This window comes from Ambystoma mexicanum, chromosome 9 (assembly GCF_040938575.1).
Source record: "Ambystoma mexicanum isolate Mex_15411 chromosome 9, UKY_AmexF1_1, whole genome shotgun sequence".
Taxonomy (NCBI): Eukaryota; Metazoa; Chordata; class Amphibia; order Caudata; family Ambystomatidae; genus Ambystoma; species Ambystoma mexicanum.
In genome coordinates, this window is record NC_090931.1 from 245,041,816 (window position 1) to 245,056,851 (window position 15,036).

A 15,036-nucleotide genomic window follows, 5' to 3' on the forward strand; every position below is an offset into this window, starting at 1 on the left:
AAAATGTGTTATTTGTGGGTTGAGGGAATATTGCAGGGGGGAATTCTAACTCCAATGCTATCTTACCTAAAATCAAAAAGTGCTTCTATTCCCTGGTGTTTTGTAGTTGTGTCAATAGAAGGTTAAACTAAGTGCATTGCGTACATTCCTATTGTTCTTACCACCCCATTGGTGATTGCTGCCCCACATTAAAAATTGTATGATTTCTTTTAATTTTCAAATAAATAAATAAATATTAGCTTTACCCATCAGCCTGGTTCATGGTCCATTGTGACCCGGGGTATTTGAAAAGGGGGTGTGATATGAGTGGTTTACCATCTCGATATTGAATCTAATCTAACATAAGCATTTCAATCTCGTGCTGCATACTGGGCTGAGACTAAGGTGTGCGCCGCCAGATTGAAATCCTTAACTCTATCTATCTATCTATCTATCTATCTATCTATCTATCTATCTATCTATCTATCTATCTATCTATCTATCTATCTATATATACATTTTCTGTATCGAGCCACTCGCCGAAAGGCCTCATGGTGCTCACAAGACAGACAACAAAAAACAGAGAAGGTGTGGAGGGGAACAGTGAGCAGGGTGCAATAGGGTTACACAGGGGAGTTGCTAGGTCTGGAAAAGACCCGGGCTATGCTGATGTCGGAACTGTTGGGACTGGGGGCTAGCTAGTCTTTTGGCTGTAGCTCCTGAGATTCTATCCGGGGCTACAACCAAATGATCAGGGGCTATAGCCCCCTTTGCCCCCCCTAGCAACGCCCCTGGGGTTACAGGTTACAACATGAGTCATGAGCTTGTTTTAATCCATCCCTCTGTCAAACAGAAGCGTGTTCAGTTGCTTCTTGAACTTGGTCATTGAATGTGAATAAGGTGTTTCTTGAGGAGGAGGGACTTCATTTCGTTTTTGAAGTGTGTGAACGTGGTGGCTGAGTCTGAGGCTGCATTATTAAGCTACTTGATAGTTTAATTTCGAGCTTACACGTCCACTTAGGTCCCTTCCTCAGGCAGGGTCAGTAGAACTTAATGAGAACGCTCAGGTACAAAAGAGAATCCTCTGCAGTGCACGAGACGTAAACAGGTGTTCGGGGAGCACATGAAAGGCGCACACAGGGTTTGGTAAAAAACATGCATTCTGTTTCTTCCATTTCTGGCAAAGCCAGCCATACACTTTACATGTATTTAACAGCATGTGTGAGGAAATGCAGGTTTGGTGTAAGCAGGAAAGTGGTGACATGCGAATGACTGTGGTTTGCATTTAGCTGCATTCTCCTTTTGGTCTATTATGCAGCCCCTTCAACATCTCGGCCAATAAGAGTGTTCCTTTTACTAAGCAAGATGCCTCCCACTTGGACATTTTCCATCGTCTTATTGTTATCTTGATCACTACTCGGAAGGAGAACCTTGCTAAACAAGTTAGCAAGAAGAATTCATATATGAACACACAGTGTCAATCATAATGATCAAAACGTATCAACTTGTTTATCGGGGACCAATTGTGCTGCCAGCTCCATGGAACAAGTCTACTCTGGGATCTTCATCACACACATCACATTGCACTGCACCATTGGGTGCATATGCCAGCTCCATGGAACAAGTCTACTCTGGTATCTTCATGACACACATCACATTTCACTGCACCATTGGGTGTTTAGACCAGCACCATGAAAAGAGTCTTCTCTGGGATCTTCATCACACACACATTGCACTGCACCATGGGGTGTATATACCAGCACCATGGAAGACGTTTTCTCTGGGATCTTCATCACACACATCACATTGCACTGCACCATGGGGTGTATATACCAGCACCATGGAACACGTTTTCTCTGGGATCTTCATCACACACATCACGTTGCACTGCACCATGGGGTGTATATACCAGCACCATGGAAAACGTTTTCTCTGGGATCTTCATCACACACATCACGTTGCACTGCACCATGGGGTGTATATACCAGCACCATGGAACACGTTTTCTCTGGGATCTTCATCACACACATCACATTGCACTGCACCATGGGGTGTATATACCAGCACCATGGAACACGTTTGCTCTGGGATCTTCATCACACACATCACATTACACTGCACCATTGGGTGTATATACCAGCACCATGGAACACGTTTTCTCTGGGATCTTCATCACACACATCACATTGCACTGCACCATTGGGTGTACAGAGCAGCTCCAGGAATCCTACCTCCTCTGGGATCTTCAAAGACTCTCTCCTTCCTAATGACAACAACACACACTGAAATGATTATGCAACATCCTGCACAAGATGAGCCATCTGGCAACGTCTCCTCTTCAGAGCATGCGAGAGAGAAAGGGAGAGGGAGAGATAGAAGGCGTAGAGGTATAGGGAGAGATAGGCCAGTCAGAGAGAGAGACAGAGAGACAGAGAGATGCAGGACAAACAGAGAAGGAGATAAAGAAGTTTAGAAATCAAGAGAGAGAAATAGATTAAGAAAAAGACACAACGTAACAGAGACAGCGGGTAACGAGAGAAAGTGGATGACAAAGTGAGGAAAGAAGAAGAGACAGGGGAAGGGCAGAGTGAAAGAGAGAGAGAGCAGAATATGGGAAGATAGGAAACCAGAGAAGGAGAAAGGGAAACAGCGCGAGAGAGGGGGTGTTGTTAAAGGGTGAGAGAGACAGGCACTGAGAGACAGGGAGAGCCAAAGAGGTGTTAGATGGAACAGAGTGAGGGAGACAGACCGAGACAGAGAGACTGAGAAGGAAAGAGAGAAATAAGAAGAAGAAGAAGAAGAAGAAGAATGCAAAGAGAGGATGGAGGAGAAAGAACAAGATCGATGAAGCAGGGAGGGAAAGAAAGAAAGAAAGAAAGAAAGAAAGAAAGAAAGAAAGAAAGAAAGAAAGAAAGAAAGAGAGAGAGAGAGAAAGAAAGAAAGAAAGAAAGAAAGAAAGAAAGAAAGAAAGAAAGAAAGAAAGAGAAAGAGAGAAAGAGAGAAAGAGAGAAAGAGAGAAAGAGAGAAAGAAAGAAAGAAAGAGAGAAAGAGAGAAAGAAAGAAAGAAAGAAAGAAAGAAAGAGAGAAAGAAAGAAAGAGAGAAAGAGAGAAAGAAAGAAAGAAAGAAAGAAAGAAAGAAAGAAAGAAAGAAAGAAAGAAAGAAAGAAAGAAAGAAAGAAAGAAAGAGAGAGAGAAAGAGAGAAAGAGAGAAAGAGAGAAAGAAAGAAAGAAAGAAAGAAAGAAAGAAAGAAAGAAAGAAAGAAAGAAAGAAAGAAAGAAAGAAAGAAAGAAAGAAATAAGAAAATGTGAGAGAGAAAACGATGGATGGGGAGACGAGGGGCTGGGTGGAGGGGGATAGGAAAGAGGCAATCGGGAAGGCAGGATAGAATTCCGAACGAGAGAGAGAGGCTAGAGATAATGAGAGAGGAAGAGAGGGGATAAAGATTCAGGGAAGAAGAGACAGAGAGAGATTGTACTCTTTAGTGTTAATGATATCAGTTCTCCGAGGCACTGCTCCACAATGCAACATTTCTAGGTTGATCTACAGCGTAGAATCGGGCAATAGGCGGGGGGCTTCGTGTGCGCAGTACCTTCCGAGTCCCCACAGCTCCAGAAATATGACAATGAAATCTCAAAGTGTGGGCGGGCAATATACAAAAGCAATGCATACTTTCCCTTAAGCAGAGGCCAGATTTTCGGAAGTCATTCGCCGCAGCCATAAATACTTCAAACATGCGATCACATTGCCCTGCCATGCAACCCACTGGGGCCAGAGCTGCCTGCGCTCTGGGTGCCCGTGCATTTATCATGAATGGCTGAAAGGGGGCGCTCGCTGACCGCATTATACAGACACTTCCGCCACAAGAGATCAAATGCATTCTTGCTTTGGGGGTTCCCAAATAATCTGCCCTTACTTCCCCGCATCTACTCGGTTAGGAACAGTAGCCAAGTAATGCGATTAAATATAACTCAGCTATCCTACCCTGTGTAAACACGCACGGTGTGAAACACACATCTACATTAAATGCGTCAAAGGCCTGCGAAGACAGTTTAAATATATTAATTTTAGTCAACGTGTAGTTTTTACGTTTTTTGTAAACATTTAGTTGTGAGCTGAGGTAAACCATGTACCTTGCGCTGTCTAAAATCGATTATTGAATACATTGTGCAATAAGCACTCCCAGCCACCGCCGCCCCCCTGAGCGGCTGGTTTTAAAAAAGTATTTCTGAAAATAGTGAAACAGTTAGGCAATGAAGCATTTTTGTATCATGTTGCATACACGTTTATTTCATTATTTGTTTCAGGGGTTTGTATCGAGACGTGCATCGCTGCAATGCACTCTCGCATTATGATATTCGCACTGTTACAGAATATACTCTATCGCACACTAATATGAAGGGCCAACACATCGGGAGACCCAGTGCATGTCCACAGTTTAACATCTGGCGAAAGGTGACCCCTTCTCTACGTGTTTTAGTCCAAGCATTGAGACAGCTGCCTCAATCCGGATACCTCTCTAAAGACCCATGGAGAGCTAGACTGGTCCAACTGGCCCAACCGGGCACAGCCTGTGTAAACATACCTACAGGACCACTGAGGGATTCCAGTGCACGCCTATAGAAACACCCCTGCAGGACCATGGAGAGCGCCGGGTCCAACTGAAGACAGCCCTTGCAAACACCGCACAGGACCACAGAGAGATTCCAATGTAAGTTTATACAAACACTCTTGCAGGACCATGGAGAGCTCCGGGTACAACTGTAGACAGCCTTTGCAAACACCCCCTACAGGTCCATGGGGAGATTCCAGAGCCTCTACAGGACCACGAAGAGATTCCAGTGCAGGTCTATACGCATACCCCTGCAGGACCACAGAGAGCTCCGGGTCCATCTGAAGTCAACCTGTGCAAACACCCCTACAGGACCATGGGGAGGTTCCAGTACAAGTCTATACAAATACCCCTGCAGGACCATGGAGAGCTCCGGGTCCAACTGAAGAAAGCCTTTCCAAACGACCATACAGGACCACGGAGAGCTCCAGAACAACGCAGCCAGTTCAGACAACCCCAAAGGACCATACAGAGCTCCAGATAAAAAAGGAGTACTGCTTGTTACACTTGGACCCGGAAGTAGAAGGTCCAGAAGCATAAACTGGGAGGTGGAAATGAAGGGAGGAAGGACAGCCAAAGGGCACGTTTCCTTTACACCAAGGTGTGCAGGGAGGCGAACAACAAGGAACGAAGGACAACCCCAGACTAATGGGCGCCCAGTCCCAGAGGAAGGGGCTGGGGCACGTAACACTTAACTGACAAGCGGGCGTCCCAGCCCCTTACAACAAAAGACCAAAGGATGGCCACCAACTGGACGAGTTGGGGCCACTGGTCCTTCATTCTAAGTTCCCCTTACTCAGTGAAGAGAGACTGTGCATATACCACTGCGGGCAATGCTAAGTTCCGGGTACTCACGGAAGACAGACTGTGCATATACCACTGCGGCAATGCTAAGTTCCGAGTACGCACTGAAGACAGACTGTGCATATACCACTGCAGGCAATGCTAAGTTCCAGGTACTCACTGAAGACAGACTGTGCATATACCACTGCAGACAATGCTAAGTTCCGGGTACGCACTGAAGACAGACTGTGCATATACCACTGCGGGCAATGCTAAGTACTGGGTACTCACTGAAGACAGACTGTTCATATACCAATACTGGAACCACCCACATTACCATGCAGAGCTCTTACTACACACCAAAAACTGCCTGCGCAAACCCTCCTGCAGGACCATGTAGAGCTCGAGGTAGAAACTTAGGAAAGACCCTGCACACTCCCTTACAGGACTGTCAAGAGTTCCGCGTAAATACACAAGACAAAGCTGTCACTAGACCTGCAGGTGCAGGAGCGCGGTGAACCCCTGAAATGCACCCAGGACAGAGCCTGCACACAGCCCCAGAGGACCGTGAAGAGTTCCGTATATAAATGGAAGACAGAATTTGCAAACAACTCCACAGGACCATGGAGAGCTCTAGGTACGAACTGAGGGCAGTCACGCCCCCAGCCCACATGGTCTAGGAGGGATCTGCGTACATAGTGAAGACAGAGCCTGCCCACAGCCAGCATCAACATGAAGTGCTTGGGGCATAGCTGAGGGCTGTCACGCATGCACCACACAGGTCCGTGACAGACCATGCACCAAAATGTCACAATCATGCAGCGCGCTGCAGTTATACTGTGAAGACAAACTCTGCACACACACCCGTAGTATAATTAAGAATTCTGGGTATGAACAGAGGACAGACATTGCACAAACCTCTGCAAGTCAATGGACAACTCTAGGTTGAAAGAGAAGACAAAGCGTACACCAACACTTAGCAACTAAGAGCTCAGAAATGAAAAATCCTATACTGGCTTGCACAAAATGCTGAAAACCAAATTGTTCAACTAATTGACTATGCTCAACTGCCTGCAACGCATGCTCATTATGGTCACTGTTCCACTGTAACCAAGGAACTTGCACCATTGCCTGTATTCTTCGAAAGGTTGACCAAGTGCTATATGTTGTAAAACCTGCAATCAATAAGCCTTCTGTAACAAGTGCCACGATGCCCCAGAGCCGCTGTGCGCTATAGACATTTAAATAAATAAATAAAACAGTTCACAGGACCAACTGTGCGCAACCTGAAGACAGCCTGTGAAAACACCGCTTCAGACCCACCGGGAGCTACATCTACACACTCAGGGCGCCCCCTTCATTCTCTCTGCCAGAGATATTCTGACAGGTTTTCGCCTTATTACTCCAATGTAGCTGAGTCGCAGACTCTGTAAAGTCTCTTATATGAACATGCAGGGCTCTTGGTTCAAAACGAAGACAGCCTGCGCGAGCACCCCGCAGGACAATGGGAGCACTGGGTGCAGACTGATGACATCCTGTGTAAATGCCAATGCAAGAACTTTCACAGTGCAAGTATAAACTCACGACATCCTGTGCAAGCCACACAATAATACAACAGATACTTCTGAGTGGAAACGGAGGACAGACCCCCTACACATCACAGCAGGTTTGTGATCAGGGAGAGCACTGATTACAAACAGAGAACCGACCATGCACACATCCCCACAAGACCATGGAGATCCCCAGGTGAGGACAGTGGTCAGTATCTGCAGACACCCTCAAGGGACCACGCAGATGTCTGCAATGCCACTGAAGACAACCTGTGCAATCGCGCCTACAGAACCATGGTCAGGTCTCTATAGAAACTGTAGAGAGGCATCTGTTGCTCTGGGTACGAACTAGAGACCACATGTGTGAACTCCCCTATAAGACCGCGCGCAGGTGTACACACAAATAGTTCAGAGAACTTTCACACACCCTTTAAGGACCATGGAAAGAATGGACGCAAAAGACAGAGCCTCTGCTCTCACGTAAGGCCATGGTGCACACCTTGTATAGACTGAGGATGGAAAATGCGCACACCCTCACGGACCATGGTGAGTTCCAGGTAGAAACTGAAGACAGACCGTGCACACACCACCACAGGACCATGGAGAGCTGCAGGTGCAAACTGAGGACAGACCTCGCCCATGCCACCATAAGAGCATGGACGGCACTGGGTACAAACTCAAGACAGCCAGTGAGAACACCCCCACAAAACCATGGGGAACTCTGGGTGAAAACGGGGGAAATATTCTGCAAAGGCCACAGCAAGAACATGCAGAGCTTTGGTTCCACGCTGAATACAGCCCTTGAAAATCATTCTACAGTGCAGGGGGTACCTCAGGGTACACATTGACCCTCTACTCTGCCAAACAGGTTACGCACCGTGGAAAGAAATGTATACATGAAGATTTCCTGGAGTAAACTGCAGTCAGCCTCTGCAGACCCCCTCAAGGGTAAATGCAGCATTCTGCAAATAAAATGAAGACAACCTGTGCGATTCCTCCGATTGGACAGCTAGGGGCACTGGGTGCAAACTAAAGGCAGTCTTTCCAAACACCTCTACAGTATCAAGCAGAGGTCCATGTACAATGGCAGACGTGTACATATCCTTAACGATCCATGTAGAATTCCGGGTACAAACTGAGGATTTACAGTCAAAACTGTCCAATAGACCCATGGTAAGAGCTGGTCACAAACTGAGGACAGACGCGGACATCATTCCCTACAAGACCACAGAGCATGTGCATACAACTGAAGCGAGCATGTAAAAACACAACCATAGGACTATTGAGACTGTCAATTTGCTTAAAAACTCAGAACGATCGGTGCAAAACCCATACAGGAACATGGAGAGTTCTAATTAAAAACTGAATACACACCCCTAGAGAGCCATCGAAAGCTCTAGGTGCAAACAGAGCGAGTCTTTGGAAACGATCCTAAAGGACCAAAGAGCGCTGGGGATTCTGTGGATAGGCTCTACAAATACACTTTCATGACCATGGAGAACACCAGCTGCCAACCCAAGACAACCTCTGCAAATACCCTTACATGAACATGGAGAACACCAGCTGCCAACGCAAGACAACCTCTGCAAATACCCTTACATGAACATGGAGAACACCAGCTGCCAACTGAAGACTACCTGTGCAAATACCTTTACATGAACATAGAGAACACAAGCTGCCAACTCAAGACAACCTGTGCAAATACACTTTCATGACCATGGAGAACACCAGCTGCCAACTCAAGACAACCTGTGCAAATACACTTTCATGACCATGGAAAACACCAGCTACCAACTCAAGACAACCTCTGAAAATACCCTTACATGAACATGGAGAACACAAGCTGCAAACTGAAGACAACCTGCGCAAATACCCTTGCATGAACATGGAGAACACAAGCTGCAAACTGAAGACAACCTGTGCAAATACCCTTACATGAACTTGGAGAACACCAGCTGCCAACTGAAGACTACCTGGAAAATACCTTTACATTAACATGGAGAACACAAGCTGCAAACTGAAGACAACCTGTGCAAATACCCCTTCATGAACATGGAGAACACAAGCTGCAAACTGAAGACAACCTGTGCAAATACCCTTACATGAACATGGAGAACACCAGCTGCCAACTGAAGACTACCTGTGCAAATACACTTTCATGACCACGGAGAACACCAGCTGCCAACTCAAGACAACCTCTGCAAATACCCTTACATGAACATGGAGAACACAAGCTGCAAACTGAAGACAACCTGTGCAAATACCGCTTCATGAACATGGAGAACACAAGCTGCTAAGTTCCGGGTACGCACTGAAGACAGACTGTGCATATACCACTGCGGGCAATGCTAAGTACTGGGTACTCACTGAAGACAGACTGTTTATATACCAATACTGGAACCACCCACATTACCATGCAGAGCTCTTACTACACACCAAAAACTGCCTGCGCAAACCCTCCTGCAGGACCATGTAGAGCTCGAGGTAGAAACTTAGGAAAGACCCTGCACACTCCCTTACAGGACTGTCAAGAGTTCCGCGTAAATACACAAGACAAAGCTGTCACTAGACCTGCAGGTGCAGGAGCGCGGTGAACCCCTGAAATGCACCCAGGACAGAGCCTGCACACAGCCCCAGAGGACCGTGAAGAGTTCCGTATATAAATGGAAGACAGAATTTGCAAACAACTCCACAGGACCATGGAGAGCTCTAGGTACGAACTGAGGGCAGTCACGCCCCCAGCCCACATGTTCTAGGAGGGATCTGCGTACATAGTGAAGACAGAGCCTGCCCACAGCCAGCATCAACATGAAGTGCTTGGGGCATAGCTGAGGGCTGTCACGCATGCACCACACAGGTCCGTGACAGACCATGCACCAAAATGTCACAATCATGCAGCGCGCTGCAGTTATACTGTGAAGACAAACTCTGCACACACACCCGTAGTATAATTAAGAATTCTGGGTATGAACAGAGGACAGACATTGCACAAACCTCTGCAAGTCAATGGACAACTCTAGGTTGAAAGAGAAGACAAAGCGTACACCAACACTTAGCAACTAAGAGCTCAGAAATGAAAAATCCTATACTGGCTTGCACAAAATGCTGAAAACCAAATTGTTCAACTAATTGACTATGCTCAACTGCCTGCAACGCATGCTCATTATGGTCACTGTTCCACTGTAACCAAGGAACTTGCACCATTGCCTGTATTCTTCGAAAGGTTGACCAAGTGCTATATGTTGTAAAACCTGCAATCAATAAGCCTTCTGTAACAAGTGCCACGATGCCCCAGAGCCGCTGTGCGCTATAGACATTTAAATAAATAAATAAAACAGTTCACAGGACCAACTGTGCGCAACCTGAAGACAGCCTGTGAAAACACCGCTTCAGACCCACCGGGAGCTACATCTACACACTCAGGGCGCCCCCTTCATTCTCTCTGCCAGAGATATTCTGACAGGTTTTCGCCTTATTACTCCAATGTAGCTGAGTCGCAGACTCTGTAAAGTCTCTTATATGAAGATGCAGGGCTCTTGGTTCAAAACGAAGACAGCCTGCGCGAGCACCCCGCAGGACAATAGGAGCACTGGGTGCAGACTGATGACATCCTGTGTAAATGCCAATGCAAGAACTTTCACAGTGCAAGTATAAACTCACGACATCCTGTGCAAGCCACACAATAATACAACAGATACTTCTGAGTGGAAACGGAGGACAGACCCCCTACACATCACAGCAGGTTTGTGATCAGGGAGAGCACTGATTACAAACAGAGAACCGACCATGCACACATCCCCACAAGACCATGGAGATCCCCAGGTGAGGACAGTGGTCAGTATCTGCAGACACCCTCAAGGGACCACGCAGATGTCTGCAATGCCACTGAAGACAACCTGTGCAATCGCGCCTACAGAACCATGGTCAGGTCTCTATAGAAACTGTAGAGAGGCATCTGTTGCTCTGGGTACGAACTAGAGACCACATGTGTGAACTCCCCTATAAGACCGCGCGCAGGTGTACACACAAATAGTTCAGAGAACTTTCACACACCCTTTAAGGACCATGGAAAGAATGGACGCAAAAGACAGAGCCTCTGCTCTCACGTAAGGCCATGGTGCACACCTTGTATAGACTGAGGATGGAAAATGCGCACACCCTCACGGACCATGGTGAGTTCCAGGTAGAAACTGAAGACAGACCGTGCACACACCACCACAGGACCATGGAGAGCTGCAGGTGCAAACTGAGGACAGACCTCGCCCATGCCACCATAAGAGCATGGACGGCACTGGGTACAAACTCAAGACAGCCAGTGAGAACACCCCACAAAACCATGGGGAACTCTGGGTGAAAACGGGGGAAATATTCTGCAAAGGCCACAGCAAGAACATGCAGAGCTTTGGTTCCACGCTGAATACAGCCCTTGAAAATCATTCTACAGTGCAGGGGGTACCTCAGGGTACACATTGACCCTCTACTCTGCCAAACAGGTTACGCACCGTGGAAAGAAATGTATACATGAAGATTTCCTGGAGTAAACTGCAGTCAGCCTCTGCAGACCCCCTCAAGGGTAAATGCAGCATTCTGCAAATAAAATGAAGACAACCTGTGCGATTCCTCCGATTGGACAGCTAGGGGCACTGGGTGCAAACTAAAGGCAGTCTTTCCAAACACCTCTACAGTATCAAGCAGAGGTCCATGTACAATGGCAGACGTGTACATATCCTTAACGATCCATGTAGAATTCCGGGTACAAACTGAGGATTTACAGTCAAAACTGTCCAATAGACCCATGGTAAGAGCTGGTCACAAACTGAGGACAGACGCGGACATCATTCCCTACAAGACCACAGAGCATGTGCATACAACTGAAGCGAGCATGTAAAAACACAACCATAGGACTATTGAGACTGTCAATTTGCTTAAAAACTCAGAACGATCGGTGCAAAACCCATACAGGAACATGGAGAGTTCTAATTAAAAACTGAATACACACCCCTAGAGAGCCATCGAAAGCTCTAGGTGCAAACAGAGCGAGTCTTTGGAAACGATCCTAAAGGACCAAAGAGCGCTGGGGATTCTGTGGATAGGCTCTACAAATACACTTTCATGACCATGGAGAACACCAGCTGCCAACCCAAGACAACCTCTGCAAATACCCTTACATGAACATGGAGAACACCAGCTGCCAACGCAAGACAACCTCTGCAAATACCCTTACATGAACATGGAGAACACCAGCTGCCAACTGAAGACTACCTGTGCAAATACCTTTACATGAACATAGAGAACACAAGCTGCCAACTCAAGACAACCTGTGCAAATACACTTTCATGACCATGGAGAACACCAGCTGCCAACTCAAGACAACCTGTGCAAATACACTTTCATGACCATGGAGAACACCAGCTACCAACTCAAGACAACCTCTGAAAATACCCTTACATGAACATGGAGAACACAAGCTGCAAACTGAAGACAACCTGCGCAAATACCCTTGCATGAACATGGAGAACACAAGCTGCAAACTGAAGACAACCTGTGCAAATACCCTTACATGAACTTGGAGAACACCAGCTGCCAACTGAAGACTACCTGGAAAATACCTTTACATTAACATGGAGAACACAAGCTGCAAACTGAAGACAACCTGTGCAAATACCCCTTCATGAACATGGAGAACACAAGCTGCAAACTGAAGACAACCTGTGCTAATACCCTTACATGAACATGGAGAACACCATCTGCCAACTGAAGACTACCTGTGCAAATACACTTTCATGACCATGGAGAACACCAGCTGCCAACTCAAGACAACCTCTGCAAATACCCTTACATGAACATGGAGAACACAAGCTGCAAACTGAAGACAACCTGTGCAAATACCGCTTCATGAACATGGAGAACAAAAGCTGAAAACTGAAGACAACCTGTGCAAATACAACAAGGGATATCTCAGGCTACAAACTGAGGCCAGGGCCTCTACACTGCCCAAAACACAAACACTCTAAAGCCATCAACCTCTGTATCTCTATGGAAATTACTCGATAGGTGCTCCTACGATCGTACGACGTCCATTCATCGCCGTTTTTCTTTACGTCATTTTTTGCTGCCGATTTTTGGAATGACATGGAACCCTTACGATATAGTCAAACTTATTAAAGCTTCACCACAGAAGGGGCAGATTCTTGTCAAGGAAAATATAACCTTCACAAGGGGCACCTTACAGAATATTCAATAATTCGGTTTATTAAATGGATCATATAAAAAATATCATAAAAGCAGCAGAAAGTGGCCTGTGCTTCTCAAAGGGACAAGTGCATCCCACCACAAAAGTGACTTGTGCTTGTGCAAAGTACAACAATTCATAAAACACATATGCAAATAACACATGATTAAATGTACACAAACAATTAATTCTAAAAACATCTAACTAAATGTCCACAATTGCACATTTAAGTTATTGCACAATTTCTAATCAGAGCTCTAATCTCAGTTGTATGCAAGTGCAGGGTTCTATTCTGCCTGATGTTTTTGCATAGATTTGTTATTCAACAACCACATTGCTGTGAGGGTTTATATCTGTACCCAACACGTTTCGTTCCTTCTACAGTTACAGCACAATTATAGGAACTTCTTCAGGGCAAATGTACATACATAGCCTCTTCGGCCTGTAACCTATACACAGTTTTGAGGTCAATAAAAGCATAAAATGCTTGTGGACACTGTGTATTCATGCATGGATATTACACATATGTGGAGTTTCTATGCATTGACTGTACGTCAGTATTCTTAAATGCCATCCAATAATCTTGATTTAATAATGCAACAGCACCGCTATTTAATCTGTGGATATGCACCAATGCCGCTGAAGGTTACAAGTCTTCAGCACATGACCCCTTAGCCCATGCGAGGTGTTGAGCACTCAACGTGCTATAATTCCAATCTCTTCTCAAAGGCGGTGGTCCCACAATTGCCACCACGTTTCATCACAAAGAGCATGGACAAGTGTATTTTCATTGAAACAGCTGGTCCATGTTTATCGCGTCCTCATACTTATCACCAGCCCGAAGCCGCCAGGCACGTTACGGTCACTGCAGGATTATTTTAATTTACTGCATCGCGTTCAAGCTCCGGTATAGCATCTCTCTGCTCGCCGGGAGCCCATTGTTGTTCTACACTGCCCAACAAGTTCATGGAGTTCCCTGGTTGCATACTGAGATCAACTCATGCACACATCCCCAGAGGACCATGAAGCGTTCCCGTGAAAAGTGAATTCAGCCTCCAGCGACACCCCTAAAGGTCTATTCAGCGATTGATGTAGAAACCGACGACAGCCTGTGCAATCACCCCTACAGGCCCATGGGATATCCAGGTTCAAACTGAAGACAACTTGAGAATGGAGTGCTGAAAACTGAAGACAGCCGATTAAAACAATTTGACAGTACAAAATGAAATGCCACCTATTTCCTTTTGTGAGTAATGCAGCAATAGTCTGTACCTATTTCATTACGGATTGCTTTGCTTTCAGAAATACAGAATCTTTTGTAAAAGTGCCACAATTATACATTTTCTTACCTGTTCATTACACAGATGTAAAAATAGTAAATGGAAGTCAACATGTGTGCAACCTGGCATAGCATATATGAGAGACCAGGTTTTATATACTTAATGCATGAAGGCCTGCTTGCTTTTTATAAGTGAGGACTCGTTGGTTCAAAGCTAATCATATGCACATTAATTGCTTGTTAATTCATGTACTTTCATTCTCTATCATGGAATGATTGGTTCTGATTTCAAATTGAGAATTTCAGGCTGGCGCTTTACAGATGATATGCTAGTTTCTGTGTCTGCCCTTGTGGTTAAATGCATATGTTGAGTAGTTTGTCTGGTATCACCAACTTGGGGGACGAAACAATAGGAGCCTGTATGGTTCTTCTACGTGTGCATTAGCACGTTAGCTTCTAGCATGTAAATTCATGGCATGTGACCATGCAGAGCTCCATGACCAAGCTGAGGACACACCATGTACCACACCCCAAATGTACTGTGGAGAGTGTAGGTACAAACGGAAGAGATTACATGAGTATAAGTGGACTTTGGTTTGCACT